At 32.5% G+C, this 10,229-nt stretch overlaps 1 long non-coding RNA gene across 1 annotated transcript; it reads right to left on the bottom strand.

Annotated features, from left to right (window-relative positions):
- Positions 1-4,733: 4,733 nt before the first annotated feature.
- On the bottom strand, positions 4,734-7,547 carry LOC129882596 (uncharacterized). The gene is made up of 3 exons (XR_008765805.1): positions 7,049-7,547; positions 6,067-6,211; positions 4,734-4,977 (listed from the first exon to the last, which is right to left on the bottom strand). It is a non-coding gene; the product is annotated as an uncharacterized LOC129882596 (long non-coding RNA).
- Positions 7,548-10,229: the final 2,682 nt, after the last annotated feature.

Raw genomic sequence — 10,229 nt, 5'->3', positions numbered from 1 at the left:
TGAATGTAGTTATAGTTTTGATTTTAGGGCTTAATTTAGATTTGGGTAGTTGAATTAGATTGTAAATTATTTAGTAATTTGTGATTTTAGTTAGTTAGTTAGGTGATTACATTTAGTTTGTTGTAGTTCATTTGTATATTGGATTATGAAATTAGTGAATGTAGTTATAATTTTGATTGTAGGGCTTAAGTTAGATTTGAGTTGTTGAATTAGATTGTAATTTTTTTAGTAATTTGTGATGTTAGTTAGTTAATTAGTTTATGCCATTTAGTTTGTTGTAGTTTATTTGTATATTGGATTGTAAAATTAGTGAATGTAGTTATAGTTTTGATTTTAAGCTTTAAGTTAGATTTGAGTCTTTTGAATTAGATTGTAAATTGGATAGTAATTTGTGATTTTGTAGTTACTTAATTAGTTTATTTCATTTAGGTTGTTGTAGTTTGTTTGTATATTGGATTGTAACTTAGGAAGTTTTGAAGTTTGAAACTTAAAGAAAAATATTGGAACTTAATTAGAGGCTTGAGTTTTAGGACTTTAGAATTTATAATTAGAATAATTTAGATACTTGAATTTTAGGATACTTAAATTTAAATGTTGAACTTGATTAGAACTTTGAAGTTGAAATTTTTGTTTACTTTAGAAATCTTGTTGAGGCTAAACTTCATTTTGAACTAATTAAGCTAATGTTGAACTTTAGAATAACTTAGATACATGAATATAGGAAATTTTAAACTTAGAAAAATATTGGAAATTGGATACTTGAATTATATATAGGACTTTAATTTAGAACTTATAATTAGAATAACTTAGATACTAATTTTGAACTTTAGGTTTGTATAATATTTGAAATCTTTAGACTTTAGAACTAATTAAGCTAAGTAGAGTTAGATATTTATAGTCATGAAGTTGAACTTTAGGACTTTTGAAGTTAAACTTAGAAATTTTTTAAGTTTGTATAAATTTTGAACTCTTTAAACTTTATAGCTAGTTTGAATAACTTAGATGCTTAAATTTTAGGATATTTTAATTTATAACTTCAACCTGAATGTCATAAAGTTTGAAACTTAATTTTTACTTGAATTAATTATAACTTGAATTAATTAAAAATTAAAATTAATTATAACTTGAATTAATTAGAACATGAAATTAATGATAACTTGAATTAATTAGAATATGAACTTAATTATAACTTGAATTAATTAGAACTTGAACTTAATTATTATATGAATTAATTAATTATAACTTGAATTAATTAGAATATGAACTTAATTATAACTTGAATTAATTAGAACTTGAAATTAATTATAACTTGAATTAATTAGAACTTGAACTTAATTACAATTTGAAGAATTATGCCGGTATTGGAATACCGAAGAATTCAAGGCCTTGTCCGATCAACAAAAAAAAGCAAGAGCCAGCCTAAAGAGTGGCTCGTTGCACACCGGAGGTGCAAAGAGTGTTGGTACGATTCAGAGGGAGATGATAATGTTTTTAAATTTTAAGTTTAAATTCATTTTCTGAAATAAATTATTTCACAAAATATTATTTCATTAATTGTATTTTTATTTATAGAAAAAAGAATTGGGACGCACTCCCTATCGTCATGAGTCTTTAAAAAGACTCATGTGAAGAAAAAGACTAATGAGTCGGATCCGGATGAGTGGGTGGAGGAAAGGACCGAACGAGCCTATGTAAGTTATTTAAGATATATTATAGTATATTATGTTATTTTTAATATATATATATATATATATATTGTTTGATTATAATTTTTATTTTCTAATATGCAGCAAGATTATGAGTGACACGTACGTGAGATGGGAGATTCGGTTCAGCTAACACCTGAACAGTCCACTCAAATTTAGATAGAAAAAGTGGTTGGAGGCAACCACAAGGGCCGAAATTATGGAATGGGCTCTAGGAATAATGTACGATGACTCTAATTAGGTTTAGAAGGTATTGGATCATCGCATCAAGCCGAGGCCATTGACGGGGTTCAATAGCTGCAATGTCTAAGCAAATTGCAGAACTTACACGCGCATTGGCAGAATCTGAGAAAAGAAGGATCGAGGATCAAAAAAGTATGAATGAATAAGTTGAGCAAATTTGTAACACCCCTCAAAAAATTTCCCCTAAAATTCGGGCCTTCCTTGTACACGTGTGGGGCCCATCGTATTTATTTCGAAGTATGTGCTTGAGTTAAGATGAGTCCCTGAGAAATTAAAGAGCGTAGGAGGTGATGTGGGGTCATTGAGGACCTCTAGGACCGAGCTAAGTCCAAAAGATCCGTCGTGGCTAAGTTTAGGATGAGTTCGTATAAGGGTCGACTTTTAACGACCCTATCTTTTGAAGGACGTCAATCTGGGTGGCCCACGACCTATCAAATTAAAGGTCGTCGAGTCTTCTTTCCAACGCCACCAAGAACGTACATTTTGGAGTTCGGAGTCAAAAGATATGACGATCCTAAGATGAACTAGCACGACAGGAATTTTATTTTTGGCCTGGGTTGCAACTACTGGGGGAAATGGCCTTGGCGCTATAAGGGCGTGACGCACCACTATCGCGCCAGGAACATGCCTCAGTAGTTTGGTCCCTGGCGCGATGCGCCACTAAAAGTTGTGCAGGGTTTTTCAGGCCAAATTCCCAAAACTCAGAACAATAGCCTTGGCGCTGTAAGGGCGCGACGCGCCACTATCGCGCCAGAAACATGCCTCAGTAGTTTGGTCTCTGGCGCGGCGCGCCACTGCGAGGTGTGCAGGTTTTAGGCGTAATTGGCCTGGTGCTGCAATGGCGCGACGCGCCACTATCGCGCCAGGTGCATTTTTGCCTATTTTTCAGAACTTTTGAGAAGGGGCAATTTGGGAATTTCCCCAAATTATATATGTATCACCCTAGACTATTTTGGGATCATTTCTTCAGCCCCCACTCTCTCTCTAAAAGCCCTAGAAACCTCTTCTCTCTCCCTCTCTTCTTCTTCCTCTCCAAATCCTTCTCCAACAAGAAGAGTTCCAAGAGCTTCAAGGTTTGAGTTTTCCATTGAAGACCCAACCACAAGGTTTTCTTCAAGTCTTCACTAAGGTATGTAAGGCTATCCAAAACATGGGTTGAGTCCACCCATGTGCCCTACTCTTGCCTTGAGGTTAGATGTTCATGAAAATAGAGTTTCTTGGTATGGTTTATGTTTGTATGAACTTTGTCTCCTATCTATTTGATGCTATATGTGTTGATGTTGTTGAGCTAAGAAGTTCCTAAAATCCTTCATGTTAGTATGAGTTGATGGTGATGACTTGTTGTTACGTCTCGTCGATCTCTTTAGCCATGTGATTATGTTGCTTAAGTCAATATCCTTAAATGTGCTATTCTACTTGAATGGTTGAGTTGAAGTCATAGAGCTATGCTGAATCTTGAGAAGATGTCATAAATGTTTATGTGTATGAGGCTTGATTGAGTTGATTTGAGGATGGAATTGACGAGTGGACAAAGTCCTAAATGAGACTTGCCATTATGACTTAATTGAGTTGAAATGAGAACTGAGTTGATGAGGTGGCAATGTACCACATGAAACTAGCCGTGGGGGCTTGTTTGAGATGATTAGAGGAGTTTTATGAGCATGGAGTCATGGGAGGAGTATCGAGCACTGAGGCAGGTGAGAGTACAGTCCATACTCGAACCCCCGAAACTACGCCGCCAACGTAGGTAGGGATGGAACCGTTAAAGTCGGATGCTTTCCTTGGGATCGAACTGTTAAAGTCGAATGTTTCCTATTTTTATTGTCCAGAAATGATAGGACCTGACTAATTGATGGTATCCATGATTAGGGAGGCGTTCATGCCCTGGCAAGGTATGGATGGACGTGGCAACAACGTTTGATTGTTGTACTATCACCGGCTCATAGGTGATGGTTGTCGGTTAAGAGAAACTCCCATTTAGGCCTTGATAGTGCTCCGAGTCAGTTGAGTTAAGTGGCTTATGAGTTAGTCCTGTCTAAACTATTCTTGTTGGACTTAGGACATTTGAGTGAGTTGTTATGTAGATAAATATGAGTTAAGATCCTGAGTTGATATTGATGCTTTCTTGATGTTGTTTTCTCCGGCCATTTTACATACTCGTACATTCCATGTATTGACGCCATTTGACCTGCATCATTTTATGATGCAGCGACAGGTACCAGAGATCACCAACCGGCGCTCCGTTGAAGATTCACTTACACTCCCAGCTAGTTGGTGAGTCCTCCTAGTTTCCGGAGGATGTTGAGTTCCTTGTATAGTTTTGTTGTTGTTGCTTCCTTTAACTCGATTGTTGGTAGCCATGGGCTTGTCATTGGCACCTTCTAGACTTTGATAGAGGCTTCATAGACTAGAGTGTGGGGAGGTTGGACTGTTATTTTGAGGAGTCCTATTGTACTTATTTCGTTGAGTTAATCATGTTTGGCCTTCGGCCCTTATATTATGAATAGTATGTCATGATTGAGCCTTCCTTTGAGCGTTTATGACTAATTGATAAAGTGATTGAATCAGGTGGTTCGCTTGAGGGTCAGAAATGGCTTTCAAGTGCCGGTCACGTCTAGGGTTGTCACGACCCAACCCCGTAGGCCGTGATTGGTGCCCGAGTTGGGCACCCAAACGTACCCTTATCCCAAATTTGGCTATTTTTTTTCGAATAAACAAATGTAGTGATTAGTAGAAGTTACTAAATATATCATAAAAGTAGATATACGCACGAGAGTTGAAAGGTTATCACAAAACACACAAAAATCCAAACCATATATACAAAACCCACAACATAACTCTGTCTACAGACCTCTACAGATGATAGCATAGTCATATGACGGGACAAGGCCCCGTCGTACCCCTGGCCAACATATCCAAATATATAGAGATAAAGTCAGTACCAAAATACAAGCTCCGAACAAGGGAGCACTGTCAACGACGCAGCAAATATCCTAAACAGGTGGATCAGCAAATCGAACTTCGGTACCTGCGGGCATGTAACGCAGCCCCCCCGAAGAAAGGGGGTCAGTACGAAAAATGTACCGAATATGTAAAGTATGAATTGTAATAAATAAAATCATAATCTGAATAGTATGTGCAGAAAATAAAATAAATGTTCAGAATTTCAAAATACTTTTCATAATCCCAAATCATATATGCAAATACATATGCCGTATCCGGCCCCATTTTATGGGACTCGGTGAACAAAACGTGGTCGTCCTCCTGTCATTGGCGCCACAACACATCATAACATCATAGTAGGGAATATCTCCGTAACAAATCATATCATATCAGATGGTCATATCAAATCATATCATATCACAAACATATATGTACATGGCACAGCATAACTCTGTGGCATAACATTTACCACCCCATGTACATGTCATACCTGCCCCCTCACGTCGGGACACGGCGAATAATGCAGAGAAATACGCACGAAAACATATCATGGCCTAGGCTCAGTGAAAGAAGCATTGAGGCATCCACGAGTGGAGTAGTGAGAAACTAAATGCAATTTAAATTACAAAACATTTATACAGACTCAATGGCATAATTTCAATAACAAAACATAAAAGGAAACTTGAATAATAATAATAATACAAGTACTTCCAATATCACAATAGTCTACGTAAAAATAGTATTTTCCAAATCGCCTCCGTACTTTCAAAATATATTATGGAAATTAACGAAATAATTATTCATATAATATTAGGAAGCATAGCAAAGAGTTTCTTTCAATTCTACCTACCGTAATTCAAATGGAATAACGAAGAAAATTTTGGAATAGTAGGGCCCACCTCGGTCAAATGAGGTGGCGTATACAAATCACGTGCGTTGGACTTCATAATATTATTTAGAAGAGTTTCAAGGTATTCGGAATTTATTTGTGCAAAATCTAGAAGTTTAGACAATTTTTCCAAAATTATTCATAATTACCTAATTCAATTCTATTGAATAGAAAAGGAAAATTTTCGAGCGTCGATTTCGAAGAGTAGATTGATCCCCAAGGTTCGTATTCACTCCTATTACATCTAGGACATGCCAAGAGAAGAAAATGTAAAACTTTACATACCTTTTTGACGTTTTACGGTTGTCCAAATTCAATTCCCGTTTCCTCCAAAATCTACAATTGGTCACATTTACCAATTACTATTCATAAGACTTTAAGAACTCAATTTTTCCAATACTTGTCTACAAAAATTTCGGCAGCATCTCCCCTATATATATGACAACCCCGAGATTACAACTCGGCCACAATATCAACAATCAAGCCAACATCAACACCAATTCCATCAATAATCAACTTAAACACACCATAACATAAATTGATGTAATTTTCCAATTAGTGCAACAACTTTCAACCAAACTTTGCATTTCCAAATAAATATGAATATTTCATGTTCATAATTAATTTCAACTCATTCCAACATAGGTGAAAAATATTCCAAGTAAACTATTCAATATTCATCAATTCCATATTTCACCCAAAAATTCCATAAATGCAACAAAACTATTACAATTCATTTTCTTCTTTCAACTTCATAATCAAATTCATTTCCTTCTTTCAACTTCATAATCAAATTCATTTTCTTCTTTCAACTTCATAATCAACAACAAGAATCCATACTTTTAATAACTTACCTCCATATTCTTATAATATCATACTAAAATTACATAATTCCTACAACCCATTTTAATACCAACTTACACCATATAAACTTTATTTATATCCCAAAAATCATAACAACAACTAACAAATTATACAAACTTATTTTTTTTTCCATTTCATCACCTAACCCATATTTCCAACTTCAATTAATTTCATCCAACTTCCATTTTCAACATCAAATATTTATCATACTACTATTCAAATACTACACCAAAAATACTACACAAAAATTCAAGTCTTCTTGCCAACAATCTTACATACACATAACTTATTCATATGTCCAAATCCAACCATATAACTTCCATATTTCCATGGATTCTACACATCTCTACTTACTACAACATAAACAAACTTCATAACACAAAGAAATTGGATTAATTCTTACCTTTTCCTTCCAACTTCTTCACTTTACCAAAGCTTCAAATCAACCAAACAAGCCTCCTATCTTCCAAAAAAACTACACCATGTTGTAGAGCACCCTTGACTTAGTAGGAATACTAGAAAATTATAATTTTTGGGATGAAATTTGAAGGGGTAATTTTTTGGTCTTCTTGTCCGATTTTCTCTCTTGATTTCTCTTCTTTCCTTTGCTCTTCTTCTTTCTCAAATTGTGTAGAGAATTCTAGGATTTTATGACTAAGGCTCCCATGTGAAATTTCCATTTTGCCCCTCACCTTTCCTAATATTTCCAAGTTGAAATTCCACCTTTGCCCTTAACCTTTTATAGTATTTCCATATGTAAAATTCCAAGTATACCCCTAACCTTTTATAGTATTTCCACATGTGAAATTCCAATTTTATCCCTAACCTTTTATGGTATTTCCACATGTGAAATTCCAATTTTACCCCTAACCTTTTATGGTATTTCCACATGAGTAATTCCAATTTTGTCCTTAATCTTTTATGGTATTTTCACATGAGAAATTTCAATTTTTACCCTTAATAAATTTCCAATATTTCCACATTTCAATTTAGTCATAAGAATTTTGTATCCAACAAGGTCAACCATAGCCTTGCCCTTGACTTATTACCATTATCCCCAAATTGTCCTAATGTGAAAAATACGGGTCATAACAAGGGTGCCCTCTCGGGGCGTGACAAAATTAAAGAACAAGTGTTCAACCTCGCCCGTCAGCCTCCGCCCAGTTATTCAAGAGCGTTCACTCCGGATGATTCCGACGATAGTGATGAATATATAGCAAATAGTCCTTAGGGTTCCCTATGTTTGTTTATGAACATTTTGAATTTTTTTTGTTAACTTTGAAACACTTTAAATCGTTCTAAATTATGACTTTATTTATTTTAAGTGTTTAATAATGTTTGTTATTATTTATTTTGCGGATTTTGTTTGTTGTTATTTGTGTTTGAATGGGCTGAATTGAATACAATTGAATAAAATTTTGATTGCAACTGGGCAGCAGAAACTGCAGGTTTCTGCTATCAAAAGTGTTGCAGAAAAAGCGACGAACAGGGTCTTTTAGTCCGTCGCTTTTCTGGTTTTTGTTTTTCTATTTTTCTAGAAAAGCGATGGACTAAAGAACCCTGTCCGTCGCTTTTCTAGAAAAATTTCAGATAAACAAAGCGACGGACGGAGACTAAATGTCTGTCGCTTTGTATTAAATAATTTCTTTTTTAAAAAAAATAAAAAGACGGAGTCCGTCGTTTTTTTTATTTATATTTTTTAATTAAAAAAATTAGGAGTGACGCAGTCCGCCGCTTTTTACGACTCTGTCCGTCGCTTCTTCAAAAGCGTCGAGCAAAAAAGTGACGAAAGTGACTACGTCGCTTTTCCGTCGAGTTTGACAAAAAAAATGACGCAGTCCGTCGCTTTTTGACAGTTTTTTAGTAGTGGTTGGCCCCTCAAGTTTGGAGCCTTGACATAAGTTATTCAAGATTACTTATATGTGTGTGTTAAATCCTTATACATTGTGTAAACATTTATACTAAACATCTACTACAAATATTTACTAAATGAATAAAATAGTTATATTATATATAATATTAAATATACACTAAAAATATATCGTCAAAGTGCAAATTATTCAAAAAATTTATACCATATATATACTAAAATACACATTAAAAAATATTCTTATATAAAAAAAATACTTTGTTATAACAAATTTATATCATGAACATTTATCCCATAAATTAATACAAAAAAAAGATAATAATATTTTTTCTTTGCTATAATTTATATTTATGCAAAAGAAATAAATGAAATATTTTCGATATAAAAATTAATACCATGTATATACTTGATATATATTTACTTCATAAATATTTTTTTAACAAAAAATTATTTGCGACATAATAATGTGTACTATGAATAATTATCCCATACCAAAAAATATCACAATAATATTATTTTACTTTAAATTATTTTTATACCATAAAAATACGTGGTATATTTTATATACAAAAGCTTATACCATGCGTAAATTACAAAAAAAATAATATTATATGTAATAATGTTTTTCTAAAAGAAATAAATTTATACCAAAAATATAACAACAATCTTCTGACAAAAAAAAAATAACAACAATCTAAATGTGCCATGAATTATATCTATACCATGGTATATTTCAAATATAAGAAGTTTATTCTGTACATATATTACAAATAAAATTTTATATATAATCATACTTTAATAGTGATTTAACATGAAAATAAAAAGTGATATTAAAATAAATTATATATATTAATTGTTATTGAGATGAAATATTAACTAAAATATTTATATATATATATGGGAAGAAATATTTGATATTCGTTTTATGGAATTTTTAAGGATTGAAGAGAATACCTTATAATTTGTCGTAGCATTAAATTATGGATTATAGTTATCATTTGAAATTCTTTAACATTGCTATAAATATAAAAAAAAACGCATTTCCAATATTAAAAAGGTACTATATATTCTTTATGTAGTTAAGTCTTAAGGAGCCTTTTCAAATAATTTTTCCTATTTTAAAACAGATTAAGCTGGACAGAGTTGAAAAGTGACTTATTTAAAATTATGTTACAACCAAACATAAAATTATGAAAGGACTATCTATGATTAGGCTCACTTAGCCATAGTTATCATCAAAAGTAAAGAAAATGGGTGAAGTTCAGAAGTTCCTCAATTCACATGAAATCATATTGTACGTGAATTTAAAATTAAAGACACCCCTTAAATTATACTCACTTTATTTTATATTAAGTGACTTTTTGGATTTTTTTTTAATTTAAAATAATTAAAAATTTTAAAGTTCAAGATAAATATTTTTTTTTCATATTTTCCTTTTATTTTAATAAAGTTTTACTTTTTTAGGAGATAAAAATTATTATTTTAAGAATAACTTGGGAATAAACAAAAGTCAATAAATATGATTCAAATTAACTGTTTTTTCTTTAAGTCACTATTTAAAAGAATTTTAGTATTTTGAATGAATGCAATTATATAGAAAATTAATGAGGTTTATGTTTTAAAAAATTTCACATAGGAAATTTTCAAAAAATTGAGAAAATAGATAAATACATTTCCTATCAATAAGGCATGCCTTTTCACCACGTTGATGTCT

The sequence above is a fragment of the Solanum dulcamara genome, chromosome 3, assembly GCF_947179165.1.
Source record: "Solanum dulcamara chromosome 3, daSolDulc1.2, whole genome shotgun sequence".
Lineage (NCBI taxonomy): Eukaryota > Viridiplantae > Streptophyta > Magnoliopsida > Solanales > Solanaceae > Solanum > Solanum dulcamara.
This window is presented reverse-complemented; position numbering and strand designations above follow the sequence as displayed.